The 14,380-nt window shown below is 46.4% G+C and overlaps 1 long non-coding RNA gene across 1 annotated transcript in view; it reads left to right on the top strand.

The window, feature by feature from the left end:
• Positions 1 to 3,319: 3,319 nt before the first annotated feature.
• The window catches only part of LOC129736270 (uncharacterized), a 29,045-nt gene continuing 17,984 nt past the window's right edge, over positions 3,320 to 14,380 (top strand). Inside the window, exons 1-3 of the long non-coding RNA XR_008732624.1 lie at positions 3,320 to 3,497; positions 6,673 to 6,816; positions 8,824 to 8,920. This is a non-coding gene — a long non-coding RNA (uncharacterized LOC129736270). The remainder of the gene's footprint in view (positions 3,498 to 6,672; positions 6,817 to 8,823; positions 8,921 to 14,380) is intronic.

Genomic DNA, 14,380 nt, shown 5'->3' with positions numbered 1-14,380 from the left:
ACAAGAAGAATGCCCTTAACTCGGTGTTGGATGCTTTTCAGTCGAAATGGGATTTACATAGGACAAGTAAGAATGAAAAAGCGTAGTAAGCTGTAATTATATTCGATGACATGAAATTTAATGAAAGACCTCGCTACTGGAAAAGAAACAACCACAATTCTGAGAATTTCAGTGAAAATATTCTTCTGACTGCAATGAGTTACCCTGTGGTAAGATTGTCTGCTGTCTTTTTGGTGTTTTTAGTAAGAAATTTAGAATCAGTAGTATGGGTCTTGATAAGCTACTTCACTTTGAAATTCCTGCTGGCAGATCATTGTGGGGAGGCAGAGAGGCTGATGGCTTTACATGGATGCAAATTGGCTCTCGTGCCACTTTCGCAGAAATCTGCATGGGTGCTAGAAGCTTTAGTTCAGCATGTCTCAGATTTTTCTAGTTTGTGGCATGAAGGAGCAATTCCTGCAAATAGAGAAAGTTTTTTCTGGTTGCTGTATGTGTAAGAAGAAAGTAAATTCTTGCTTGATATCTGACCAAAAAATACTTGCTACCAGCAGTGTGGTTTCAAAGGGATAAAGTAATACTTCATTTTTGTAACAAAAGCTGAATACAAAACAACTATGTAGAGAAGAGTGCTGGCCTTGGCTCTGTCTATGTTACCATTAAATCTGGAATAGGCATTTTGTGCTAAACTCTACTTGGCTCTGCTGACCAGTTATAATGAAACATTTTCATAAAGGCATGGGGGGAAAAAAAAGCTGTTGGAGCTGGGAGCACCTCTAGTCTCCTTTCAGTGACAGACCTGTAGTATTTAAAACTTTTTTTGCTTCTACATTCTGCAGTATTGATTTAGACATTAGACTGAATTGACTGAAAGGCTACTTAACCTCACATGGCTGAGCCAAATGAGAGACGGTTAAGGAATTTGTTCAATCAGCAGGCAAACGTTCATGTTACAGGTGGTACCTCTCCGCCTAAGTTTTCTCAGGTATAGTTTGAACAGATGATGACATTTCTGTTAATTCCTAAAAAATTATTCTGGGCTTCAAAGGCATTATATGTATCTTTTGGGATTAAAGAATCGTAATTTATCAAAGCAAACTATGAAAGACAGTACTTCTGATCTAGGTACTAAAGTTGTAAGTCACTCATGTTAGATAAATACTGTTCAGAAATAAAACCAAAATACCAAATAATTTTACTTGGTAATAAATTTACTTTAAAAAACCAAAATAATTTTACTTTCTTAAAATATATTTATGTAAATTATTATTTCCTGATGTTCTCCTCACAAGCAAATGTATAACTTCAGGAGGTGTTGAAGATGATTCAGCTAATCTGGCTCTGTAGTTGGGTCATTTCACTGGGGGGAAAAAAAAAAGTTGTAGGAGAACTAATGATACATTTCCATGACAAACAGCACAAAACATACAAGTATTTTTTTAGGTAAAATTGACTCCTGATGGACGTGATTTTGGCATTTGAAGCTGGAGATAGACATGGAGGCGAGTATGAGGTGGTGTGGCACAAGAAGCTCGGCACCTAAGCGCTTGCAGTGAAAGGCTCAACCCCAGGGTTGTAGTTGCCAGTGTGCTGCATTTCTGCTGCGTGGTCAGTATGTAACTATGTTCTAGCCAAAAAATTTTGTCAACTCACTTCTGGAGAACCTAACAGAAAATACTTTCATCCTGAAGTGAAGAACAGACCTCTTGCCTCTTTTGTTGTTTGTTTGGGGTTTTTTTTAATACTATTTTTGAGGGAAGAAAGAAATGAGAGATGATTGTGAAAGACAGCAGTAGAGAGGATCATCTGTCTTAGCCAAGTTTCGTCATAGATAATTCTGTCCTCAGCTCAATCTAGGAGATTTAAATTTAATCTTGTCCTGTTCTTTCTCTTCCCCACCCCACGCTTGGATTGAAGGTAGGAAACTCCTATGGCACCTCAGAGATTGCAAAACAAGTGGCTTCTCGGGTTTCTGTGATGTTTAGGATGAATTCTGCTCCTGTTTGCATTCTAGACCTTGCCTCTCATGATTACAGATTGTTTGCCCATGTTTGCAGATTGCTTGGCTGTATAGTAGGGCAGTATTTAACACATTTTAGTGTGTTTTATTGTTATTCACAAAGCCTCAGGTTAGAAGTTGAGAGCTGGTAGGGTATAACATGTGCTGTTTGTCTTCAATAACATTGTTGAATTGCTTGAATGCTGCTGAATAGCACTATCTGTTGCCAGAGCTGGTTGTACTTTGCTGGAAGAGCTGCTCCATTGTATGGTTTGCCTTTGCTGGCTGCACCAAAGAAAATTATTAAAACTTGAAAGCTGACATGTGCTTTGTGTGGGAGGAAAAATGAGATTTACCTCCAGTATGTCCAAGAGGAATAGAGTGTACTGCACTGCAAAGCTGCTCATGCAGATTAATCCTTCCATTACGCATCTTGCTGCTCATCTGCCGAGGAAGGAAAAGGGGGTTGCTGACCCTGCTCCTTGCTGGCCTTCTGTAGTAAAGGCAGGCAAACAGAGTCCATTCGGAGGGCGGGGGGGGGGAGGTGAACTTTCAGGATAGGAGTATTCCTGCACAGGTGTCTGTTGGAAAACACGGTCATTGCCATCAGTGGAATTATTTTTCCATCACATGTGAAAACATTTCTCAATTGATGAGCATGGGACAGGAGAGCACAGAGCCATGGGAGGGTGGAAGCTCTTTAGGAGGCCAGCACTGCTTATCCCAGTTGGGGCTTAGATCTTTTTTTCATTTGGTTTTGGTGTGGGTTTTTTTGTGTGGGTCTTTTTTTTTTTTTTTTTTTTTTTTTTAACCCAATATGATTCAAAGCAGTGTGTTAGATCAGGTCAGGCAGGTTATCTAAATCAGTTGTTCTCTTACAATTGTTTAATCACCTAATCTAAAAAGCTGAATTCTGTGTCTACAAAGGCAGCTTCACATGGTGGGGTAGAAGATGCTTTTTGCATAACAGACCTCTCTGCCTCTTGCAGGTTTTTTTTGAGGCAGAAACCTCTCTTGCTTTTAGGGCATGCTCCGACAGCATAGATTGCAGAGTCCTCATCAAAGAGTGTTTTCATAGTATTGGAGAGGGGTCAGGTCCATCTCTTGCAAATAAAGCTGTGCATGACCGCGTGGTCCGCACGGAGCTGTACCTTAGACCTAGTGTAAAACTTCACAAGTGTGTAACATCAGGATATAATTTACTTAATAATAGCTCACAGGTTTTGATAATACTAGGTAAAATAGGTTTGCTTTAGGATTCCATAAACAACAGGAGAAGAACTCACTTTGAACTGCTGCTATGCCATGCAATCAATAAGCTGCCTAGTACAGATCTCTGTTCTTTCAGTTCGTGTTTGAAAGAAATGGACTCTAGAACTTTCTGGAAAATAACTAAATAGAGATCTGTCTACCTTTCTATTTAGCTAACGACAGTTTTCTCTGCTGTTGTAGCCATGTAGTTTATCTGTCAAAACAGCTGGGAGCACAGACACTTTTTAAGGTAAGGGGCAAAAGCTTGTGCAGAGATAGATTTATTTCTGTGTCGCGCAGTCAGGGAGGTACCGGTGCAGCTACTGTGGCGGGGGGAGATGCTGTGGTTTGGTGGTGGTCCAGACCAGAAAGCTCAGTGAGACAAGGGTCTGCCTCCGTGGCTAACAGCGAGGGAGATGTACAAGCGATAGCAAGAGCAGGGCAAAAACTATCTGTGAGAGGTTCCCAGATGCACATCTCTGGCACCTTAGCAGATCCTGCCGTAGCACTTGCACAGCAGAGCCTGGCTCACGGGGGTGCTATCGCCGCAGTAATGAACCACACAGTTCTCATCATCCCCTCGGCCCTGTCAGTGGTGGGAGTCTGCATTTTTACAATCACAGGCTGAAGGTTCAGATGTATATTCTTTCGGAGCTAGAACTGTCTGAGTAGGGATTTTTTTCTTGCAAAATACCCCATGACCCAGTGCTTTTCATTTGCAGTGCTGCTCGCTGTGATTTTTTTAAAGCAGCTGAAGAAAATAGTAGGTGTGTCAAGGCTGCTGGTATTTTTGCTTGGATTTTGGCTGCCTAAGGCCAATATGCTAGGTTGTAACTGAGTCAGAAACAACTTAAAAGTTACATTTTTACTGGTCACACTGAGAACAGCTCCTCAGAGGAGCAGATCTTAACAACAGGGAAATCCTCTTCACAATGTTGTATTTGTAGCTTTCTATGGCCAAACACCAGCTGGGTACACGTGTGCTGGGCTTGGGGTCATCTGTGCTGAAAGGGCCTGGGATCAAACCCTGCCAGCCCCAGCGCAGTGGGATCGGCCCCAGTTTACCCGTAGGAAAACACATTTTTCTGACTTGACCCAGTGCTCCGCTCACACTGGGAGAATTGCGGCGCTGTCTTGGTGCTTGTTCTCCAGCACATCACAAGGCACATTGGTCTTATTTGTAGTCATGGCTGATCAACTCTGTGCGCTTACATCCACATATGGAGGACGCAGGGTTCCCTGCATTCCCCACCCCCACCCCCCACCCTCGGATTTACTTAGAATTAGAGACAAATGCCAACCAGGCTTTGGCAGGCTTCACTGTGACTTCCTTACTCAAAATTGCTGCTTTACAATTTTTGGCTTGGCCTTTCTGATCTTTATCTGTGATGGACAAAAGATTCCACCGTGTCTGGGTGGATTAAATATGCGATAGAGCCCCATGAAGTGTCCTCTTATCTCAGCTGAGTGATGGCACGTGTAGGCCCAGAGCTGCTGTTTTGAAGAAAAAATCTCCCCTTTCCTGTTGTTCTTGGGAATTTTGTTGTTCTTCTAATGTCCTTGAGGATCTGTGGTGACTTGCTGATGTGAATCTTTCTGTGAAGCACTGCCTTTCATGAGTGCTGATGTGAGAAAACTAATTTAATGGATTTTTCTCATCAACTTTTCTTGTGCACATATCCATGTGGTCCTAAGGCTTAGAGTCACCCATTGCGTACAAAATAAATGTCTTCCTTTCTCCTGAATTATTATTCCTAGCTTTGCTTTGTGGCTGTGAATCAAAAAATACTTTGACAGCACACTTTTGTAGTTTTTGGGGTCCCCAGACTACAGCAGGCAACGTATGAGGTTTTTATAACTTTTTCACAAAAGACTACAGCCTTTTATCTCCCTGTTGCACTTATACTCTTTCTATACTATTTTGAAGGATACAAGCTGGAGACTTCGCATACTGCTTTCAAAACTCTTAAAGTTTTATTTATCAAGAATAAAGCAAAATGTTCCATAAAAACTGAAATATTGTATTTAGCATTGGAGGATGAAGTGGGAATATTTTCTCCTTTCCTCATAAGCAGGGAAGAGGACAAAGAAATGGAGAAAGGAGTAATAATTCTTATGTCCTCATTGCTTTTCTCTGGAGCAAATAAATACAAGCTTTATCTAAAGCTGAAAGGGAAACATTCAGGGAACTCTTTTTGTGATGGAGTGGCCTGTTGGCAAAGGTGTTGGACCTTTTAAAAGAGAAAGCTGACTGCAGACCTCATAGGTCCCATCTGCAAGATGTTACCTGCTCCTGTAGCATGCCACAAAGGATGTTAATTTGTGAAGCTGAGCAGCCTGATCACATGCCCCTTCTCCTGGAGGAGTCTCTCTTGTTCTTGCTGAGAGAGAGGAGGCTCCGTCTGAGGAGCCAGAGGGCAGTGCCTATATTATTTGTGTTTGGTGTATTGTGTTTTTTCTGTATTTTTAGTGTATTTCGGTGTGTGCCTGGCAGAGGAAAGAGGCTGGGCACTGGCAGGTGGCAGCCGAGCCCTGCTCACCTTTGTGGCCAGGGACCGGGCAGGGTAGGAGCTGAAGCAGAGGGACTTATACATGATCCAACAGAAATCAAATTACAATCTGAATATTTTGAACCTTAGCCTGGAGGAAAGGCACACTGGGACTGGAAATGAGGATAGGGTCAATGCTGTTGTGTGTAGAAAAGCTGCATCCTCTTGCTGGGGGAGATGCTTTCAGACTATGCTGTCTGCATTGTATACTGCTCATACATAATTGATGGGGTTAATTTTTTTCTTTGGTGTCATGATAGCATTATAGTGGATTAAAACCCTGGATGAACTTGAGGCCTTTGTTTTAATATGGGCAAAATTTTTGTTCGATGCTGTGTCAGAATGTTAATGACTTGAAAGTGCTCCCTGTTGTGTTGAATGCTGCTGGGGAAAAAATGCTCTAGTCAGGTAAATATATGTTGAATCAAGTGAAGGGGCAGTTTGGTGGGAGGAAAGAAAATAACCAAGTGGTTTGTTTCAGTGTCAGACATTTCAGAGGTGAAAGTGAAATCCATGGAGTTACATGGAATGGAAAATTAAGTTGCAAGAAGGAAGTATTTGTAAAGTGATTGAGGCAAAAGATTATGTCTGAATTCAGGACACCCCAGGGATGTGGTGGGATAGTATTTTTATATTGCTGCCACCACCAGCACCAAAACCTGCTAGGCCATTTCAGTGTGATCTTTATTTCACAGATTTGGCATGCTTTTGCAAGGCAGAGTGAATTACTTGGACTGGCAAGAATAGATGTTGTTGATACATATGGTTGTATTTTAGGCAGGTTTCTTACTAGAACTTGGCTTAATGATATCACCAAATAATCTCCCAGTGCCACCAACAGTTATGATTTCGGCCTCTGCTTCCTGGTTTGTACAGCTGAATCCCTCCCGTTGAACTGAGCCTGAGCTGTCCTTCCTCCGCCCATCTACCACTTCACCACAGCTTTCATCCTGCCTACACAGGCTCTTCCCACCCCCTGCCCCGAGGAGTTAGCTTTCTAGTTGCATTGGAAAATCAGAGGTGAGTGAAAGAGCGTGGCCTGATCACTGTGGAAATATGCTTTTGTCAGTTGTAAAGGCCTGTGCAGTTTTTAGGGTGGTTTTAGTCATGGACTTCCTTCATCCAAGGCAACAAATAAAGACTTCAAAGCATTGTGTTAAGAAACTTGACTCTTTGCAGCAAGAACTGTCCCAGGCATTTACCTCTCCAGTTGCTTTCCAGAAGCTAGAGGGATTTAGGTGAGTTGCCACAGGGCAGTTACCTAGTATTGTATACACTGGAAGAAGGGGGGAGGAAAAGTCAAAGTCATCTGTTAACTGGAGAGCACAATGACCTTAAACTCATTTATCCTGTCCTGACAGATCTTAATGCTCTGTCATTTTCTGTTGGAGAGACGTGCAGTTCTGGTAGGCAGAGGACAGGGAAAAACGAGGTAGCCTCACCCTGCTGGGGCACATCAGCCACGGAAGGACACGCTTGTCAAAAGGCTTCTCGCAGCACTGCTCTACAAATGTAATTAATGTTAAAATTGCATTAATGAATCTTGACTGTCCCTTCCTAGCTGCGTGGGTGGCTAATCTGATGTGTGATACGATGCCTGGGCATGAAGCTAGGCGTTCCAATGCCACACAAAACCATCCGATTGCCCTTGGGAGGGGCTTGGCAGCAGCAATGCCATGGCAGAGCCTCCCCAGGCCCTGCTCAGCCAGCTGCCCTTAAGAGCAGAGGCACTGGAAGTGTCCAAAGGGCTGGCTGCGGCCCACAATAGCAACTTCTCCTGCCCGGGGCTTCCTCCTGGCCTGCTCTCCTTCCCAGGCATCTCTCAGGCACAGGCTGGAAGAACTGCGCTCTGCTGTTTCCTGCAGCCCTCTTTGCTGAGGGGTCCCTGGGCCCCTTGGCCACTATATAACCAGGAGTAAAGCTGGGACCTGTGGTGTGAGGATGATGGGTCTCATTAGACGACGAGCGCCTGCAAGCTGGGCCACGTGGTTAGTGGTGCACACTTGCCCAGCATCCAGCTGGCTCTACCCTGTGGTACATAGTGGAGCACAGGGCATACGGTGTGGTTTGGTTTATGTGAAGAGACCCTGAATGGCTCCTCAAGAAGGTTTGAGGGCTACCAAGCCCAACAGCATGAGCTCTGCAACCCTCCAGCTGCCTTAGTTTGGTTCAGATCCTGTCATAAACCTTTCCCAGGTGTCTCAAGCTGTATAGAAAAGGGAACATGCACTTGATTTTACAGCAAAATATGGTCCTTTTGTCTGTCTCACTATCAGTGAAATGGGGATAACATCTGACCACACTTCCTGAGAGGAGAGGCCTTTATAAAAATAATTTCCTTGTTCAGTGCTTTGGGGTCAATGCAAACGCTATGTGAATGTGACCTGCTTTTAAGCTTGAAGAGTAAGCCAGTTCAGTGAAGGCTTTTGGAGCAATCACTGCTGACACAATGCCATCAGCTTGCAGAGACATGGCCAAATCAAGTTCAGGGCAGGTTACAGCAAATAAAGTCCATTACTGACAGCCTACAAAGCAGGTGTACTTTCATTGCCCCCTCTGCCCTGGTGGTACTTCCTGATAAGATGAAGCAGGAATTGCTCCAATCTAGACACAGCTGCAGAAGTCCCCTAGTCCACTGAGCATGTAGTGGGAGATGTGAACCCAGCATGTCTCCTGTTTTTTCTAACCACAGGTGGAGGTGCTTAGAAAAGCCCAGCATCATCACCAGGAGAGGTTCTGAATAACCTGGGATGGCAGTTCAATGTCGGTCTTCTCTGGGTGATGATGCAACTTGTGGCTGGGGGAGTGTGCTCAGCCCTCTCAGCTGATGTGGGACCTTTAGGAGACCTCCTGAACCTCAACAACTCTGGCCAGAGATGTTATAAGCCCAGGAATTACCCCTGTGATGGCTGCTTTGATAAGCCAGGCTGAGTTGTTTGATGCAATTGGCTACATCTGGACAGGAGTCTATGCTGTACCAGCACCATTACAACTAGTAATGATTTATTCCTGCCCTGTCTTGCCAAGGAGTCTGGTAAGAGAAGCCAAAATCTGCAAGGACTGTGAAAGCTGCCTTCCTCCTGGTCTCCTACTGATTGTCCCTTGTGTGATGTTGCATCTTATGGTGAGTTTGTATTTCTGTGTGTTGTTGCAGTGATCACTACTATGGAATATAAGCAAAAAATGCAAGTACAGTTTGAACTCAGTTATGTTTGTTTTCAGTAGAAGAGTCCCTGGAAAGGTGAGTTTGGCATGCTGGTTAAGCAGAAGACGTCGGAGATCTTCTTACTAGCTCTTTTATTGAGAAAAGATCTGGCAGGAATGAGGACAGTCTTTATCAAAGTCTTTATTTTATAGTTCTGCTCTCTAATGTTGATTATTTAAAAAGATGTGAACAGAAAAGGAAGAAAGGGCCTCCTTTCCTTTTCCTACTGTCACTGTACGATCTACGATCCCCTTTTTTTTTTTTTTTTGCCATGGTAATAGGTGGAAACCTTAAGCTTTAAACACTTTTCAATGGAAAGCAAATGCGAAGTTCCTGTTTTAGCTTCCCATGTGTCACTTCACTAGGAGTGGTACTAGGCAGAAAAGGAGAGAAAATACACATAATGGAAAAATTTTCCTTCTCAATGGTTGGAGTTATTTGTGCAAAATAAGGGCATAATTTTTCTCTCTGCTTTTCAGTCTTAGAATATGAGGTTGGGGTGAGGGGGAGTCAACTGGCTGAACTAATTCTCCTCAGGAGAGAATTAGTAACTTTACAGAGAATGAGTAATCTTTCCCCTTCTCCTTTTTCATAGTGGACCCAGAAAAAAAAAATAGGATGTGAGCTAAAAATACTTACGTGTTTTTCTTGTGGTTGTCCTTATCTGGACTACACTGTACTCAAGGGAGTCACAGCGTCGCAGATGGGATCTTCCATAAGCCAAGCAGGGTGGGTCAGGGGGTGACTCTGGCTGGGAGTGCCCTGCAGCAGTGTCCCCTGCTGCTTTGCCCAAGGTGAGAGCATATGGCCCAGGATAGGAAACAAAAGACTCCTCTGTGTGCAGCTAGTGAAGAAGTTCAGGCTGGCTTCTGCGTGCTCACACAAGCAGCTGATGAACAGTTTTCATCTTCCCCCTTCCCTGCACTGGCTACTGATGTTTCACGTGTGATTTACTGAACCCATTTTCCCTCCTCCCAGGCTTGTTACTAAGCCAGGGCAGGTGACCTGGGGAGTGTGTTGTAGGGTGGAGCCGTTTGCTTGTGGATGGGGGTTCAGTAGCTCCCTGCCGTGAATGGGGGATGGCCATCCTGCCTCCTTCCATCGCGGTTGGGCAAGCCTGACTCCACAGGTGGCTACAGCCAAAACATCTGAACACGCTCAGCCATGAGGTTCAATGGGTCAACTTCTAAAATTTCTTATGTGCCTCAGAAAACAAAAGGAGCATAGATCTGTGGCGGCTTCTGGAACACACAAAAGAACTTGGGGCTTATGTCTGGAGTGAGAGCTTGCCTTGCGAAATTTGGGCTGTTCACTGAAAAATACTGGATGGCTCCAATTTGTAATGCTGATTGAGAAAAGTCCTGGGATCGGGGTTGATTTTTTCAAAGCAAGTACCTCTTGTTCTGGCTCAATTCTCTGGCAGGTCTCTGGATTGAAATCAGGCAGCACCGACCCATCTTGTATTAAATAGCATGTATAGATCACTGATACAAAATCCATGCTGGGTAGGTACTCTTACCATCTCCCTGGAAAGTCACATACAGCTTCCACCTCCCTTCACAACCTAGACCACTCCTCCAAATATTCATACGTTTAATTCCTGGGTAGATTGGTGGTTAAAGCAGATTGAAGCCCGAGGCAGATGCCAGCCTGGCAGTGTGGGGTGGATGGAGGTGGCACAGGTGGAGTGGGAGAAGCTGTTGTTACACCCCCATGAACTGAAGCTCATCTGGACAGAGCAGTCCGTGATGTTTTCAGCCAGCAAGGGCAAGGAATCTAATTCTCCCTTATGTGAAGGTCCCTGCACCTTATGGTGGTTTCATAAAGTGCATTCAGGGCCTCTCGGTATCCCCTTTGAGATTCCTCAGTGACAGCAGAAAGAAATCCTGCCAGGTTTTGCCTGTATGGGAAGGTATTAAAGAGCAGTTTATCAAAATTAATTTTCTGACCACATAATTGCAGGAACAGGTAAGCCCACGTGTGTTGTTTGGCTAAAGCCATGTTATTCTTTCATTCCTGTCAGCTTTTGCAGGCAGCCGTGTCCATGAGGGGCTGGTGGCCCCATGGCAGGGTGAGCCAGGGAGTCTCCTGCTGCCTGAAGGAGGTGATACATCTGCCTTTTTTTAGGCCCTTTCTTTTCACAGCCCATAATTTCTTTACCCAAGTGTAAAAAAGGAAGACCAAACAGCCCCAAAATGAAAAAGAAAAAAACCCAAATCTTCTCCCTGGAAACATTCAAACATGCAGGAGAAATAAAATAAGTGAAAGGCAACTGAAGCAGCCTTTCTGGAGACTGGCCTCTAATGCCACCACAAAAAATCAGCAGTGACACCCCCTCCCACACAGGTAGGGATGGTGCTGGGCAGTACCTGCAGCTTTGCATTTTTTCCCAGCTGTGCTGCAGGTGGGAACCTCCTGGCAGAAACAGGCTGGGTGGAAGAGGTGCGCTGTGCTGCTGGTCGCCTTGAAGCTGAGCAGGCAGCTACTTCGTGTGCAAACCTGCTGCCATTCCTGCCCCCTGCTCGTTCCTCAGCCTGCACGTTACTGCCGTCAGCTGCCAGCTCCTGCCTCTCACCCCAGCATCATTGTCACTCGCTCCCTTTGCACCATGCACAGCTCAAGGGTGTCTTGGTTTTGGCTGGGATAGAGTTAATTTTCTTCTCGGTAGCTGGTGCAGTGCTGTGTTTTGGGTTTAGTATGAGGATAATGTTGATAACAGACTGGTGGGTTTAGTTGCTGCTAAGTAATATTTACATGAAGTCAAGGACTTTTCAGTTTTTCAGGGCCTGCCAGCGAGAAGGCTGGAGGGCCACAAGAAATGGGGAGGGGACACAGCCAGGACAGCTGACCCAATACCACAGCCAAAGTAGTATCCATACCACAGAATGTCGTGCTGACTATATAAACTGGAGTAAGTTGCCTGGGGGCTGCAGATCACTGCCTGGGGGCTGGCTGGGCATTGGTCAGTGGGTGGTGAGTAATTGTTGTGCCTGTCACGTGCCCAGATGCCCACCTAAGTATCTGCTGGTAAAATGCAACTGGCAAAACAATAAACCCTTTAGCAGAAGTCCTCTGCACTTTTCCTTCCCCTGCACCTGGTCCATTAGCATCCCTGCCTCCTAGAGCAGCTTTGCAATTGTCCCCAAAAAGCGGTACATTGGAGTCATTTGGGACTAATAGGGGCTCTGAGGTTTCTGCCTAAGGCAGTTTCTCATGAAGTCTATCAAGGCAGCTGTCCCTTCGTGCTTGGAGGAATCCCCAGCATTGCTGGCTCTGCTGTGCTTGAGAACTGCAGCAATGTGACATAGCAAAACCAAAAGAGAATGGGCCTGAAGCCACATAACACTTCACAGGTCAAAGCCAGCTTGTCTGACCTCCCATGTCTGGGGATGTCTGGGAATGTAACATCCCTGTGTGCTTGTGCCAAGGCAAACCTGTCTGAAACACAGCCCCTGCTGTGTGGGTGTGGGGGCACTGTCTGCCTGAGGATCCTCACTGCTGCCTTCCACGACATCTTGACTGCATGGTGCTGGGCAGCCAGGACCCAGTGCCAGACCACGGTGCAACCCCTGGGCCATGCCTACACAACTCCGCTGATGTTTGTGGAGGAGCAGGTGTAGGTGGATCCCAGGAGCCGTTAGGAAGCTATGATGAGGAAGGATCCTGCGTGAGCATCCTTCCCTTCCTGACCTTGCTCCTATCTGACTTTCCACCCACCTTGTGCCTGCTCAGTTGCCACCAATTCCTCACTCCTCTGTGCTCAACAGCCTCCAGCCCCTCGCCTGTGGTGTTTCTTGCTGGCTGGCTGCTCCCTCGGTGCCCTGAGCGAGTTTGCTGGCCCTTCCGGAGGTGACAGCCGACCTGAGGGGCACCAGTTATTTTGAAGTCTGGAATCTGACACTGTGGATGTGCATGTCCACCAGTGGCCTTGGCAAGCGCAGATGGGTTACGGGTGTAAACAGATGGGCTCCTTCTTCCGGGCTCTGAAGTTAAGGGACAGGCACCCCGCTCTCTTTTAGCTGTTCTTAACAACAAAAGCCCTTCTGCACCCTTCTTAGCCATCATTTGGTGTCCCTGGCATTTCACACCCATACAGCTTTGCTTCCTCCTGCCTCATCCCAGCCCACCCTCCCACTAATTCTGCTTTGTGCCAAAATGCTTGTCCTTCAAGCAATGGGTGGCTTCATCCCTCCAGCATGCCAGCAGCCCTGCAACCAGCGAGAGGGACAGGCTCAGAGAAGATGCTGGCTCTGTTTCAGCAGGTGTCAGACGCCCTGTGTGCACAAAAGCTGCCAGCGAGGGAGTCACTGTGCCAAGAGTTAGTGACAGGAAAGAAAGGAACTAAGTCATGTTTTTGTATAGCATGCCACTTCTCGTTGTGAGTACACACGTGAGGGGGGGTGAGAGCGAGAGCCTACAAAGCCCTTTGGAGGAGGTGCTGTGGGGACCGGTGACAGGGATTGCTGTTCTCCAGCTTTTTCTGTTCATCCCCCCCTGTTTTCCCACTCCCTCTCTCATTTTCTTTCTGTCAGTTAATTTTGTGCCAATTCAGCTCTTCTTGACAGGGGCTCAGGCTGCGGTTTTAGCAGGACCTGCCGGTGCTGGCAGGGAAGCACGCTGGTCTTCTCTCCTGCTGGTTTTCCCCTTTTTCCTCTTCTTTGATCAGCTTGCCCAGCACTTCTCACCAGCAACAGGAAACCCATCTTTTTGGCAACAGCTCACAGCCTCTGTCATCTCCTGGACCCACAGTGGCTGCTGGGACCTGTGGGTGCTTCAGCAAAGGCCAATGCAGTCAGTAGGAGATGTGCCAGGGGGTTGGGAACGAGGAGCCACGCACAGGTTCTGGCCACAGTCCCAGCCCCGTGCTGGTGGCGATGTGGAGGTCGGGACTGAGCCATGGCTTAGATGCAGGGGTTTTGCTGTGGCTGAAGGGACTCCTGTCCTTGCCCCCTGCCTTGGCAGTGCTGGTTGTGCCTGCCCCTGTGTTGGGATCCATTCCCGCTTTGGGGGACCCTAGGGGAAGGGAGTACTGCCACCTAGATTTCTCCATGGATGGTTGAGAGTTTTTCAAAAACCCTGATTTTTCTCTCCTTCTGACAATCCTGTACCCAGTGCATCCTGGGGGCACCACGGTGGGTGCTGAAGCTGTGTCCCACAAGCTTCCTCCCTTCTCCCTCCTGTCCACAGCTTATGAGGGAGCTGTGCACATTGCCCTGTTTGTCATTCCCTAGACACTGGGAGGGGACAGGGGATATGTGGGGACACCCATGTGAGTGGGATGAGGTTTTGCACCTCCATTCCTGAGACTGTAGAAAAGGGGCACTGACGCAAACAGGTTGGGAGCTGCTGGTGCAACCATCACAGAGGCAACTGGTGCAA

Source organism: Falco cherrug, chromosome 5, assembly GCF_023634085.1.
Source record: "Falco cherrug isolate bFalChe1 chromosome 5, bFalChe1.pri, whole genome shotgun sequence".
Classification (NCBI taxonomy): domain Eukaryota; kingdom Metazoa; phylum Chordata; class Aves; order Falconiformes; family Falconidae; genus Falco; species Falco cherrug.
Note: the sequence above shows the minus strand (reverse complement) of the source record. Positions and strands in the feature narration are given on the sequence as shown.